The sequence below is a fragment of the Haliaeetus leucocephalus genome, unplaced genomic scaffold (assembly GCF_000737465.1).
Source record: "Haliaeetus leucocephalus isolate CR32 unplaced genomic scaffold, Haliaeetus_leucocephalus-4.0 Scaffold1, whole genome shotgun sequence".
Classification (NCBI taxonomy): domain Eukaryota; kingdom Metazoa; phylum Chordata; class Aves; order Accipitriformes; family Accipitridae; genus Haliaeetus; species Haliaeetus leucocephalus.
In genome coordinates this window covers 9,458,705-9,459,095 of record NW_010972437.1, presented here as the reverse complement: position 1 = coordinate 9,459,095, position 391 = coordinate 9,458,705, and positions in this window count along the sequence as shown.

Genomic DNA, 391 nt, shown 5'->3' with positions numbered 1-391 from the left:
CGCGGGGGGCTGCCGGCAGCCCCGGCGAGGGGTCGCTCCCGCCCCTTGCCCGGGCACCTCCTCGGGGGCGCGCCTTCTCCTCGCCCCCTGCTCCCCCCCGCGACCTGCCCACCACTCTTTATTACTATTCCTATTATTCTAGGTTTTCTTCCGCTCCCCGGCGCTCAGCCCTCCTCTGGTACTGGCCCCGGCCCCCGGTTCTGGGCCGGCTCCCCGGTGAGTCGGGCGGGCGCTGCCGCCGCGCCTCCGGAGATGCTCCGGGAGCGCTCGGGCAAGCCCCTTCTGCCAAGTGCCGTCAGTGCTGGCGGCGGCTGCTGCGTAACCCAGCCGGCGGACCACTGAGGAGGGAGGGGAGGGCGGGGGGGAGGACGCGTGAGCCGAGCGGGCGGGC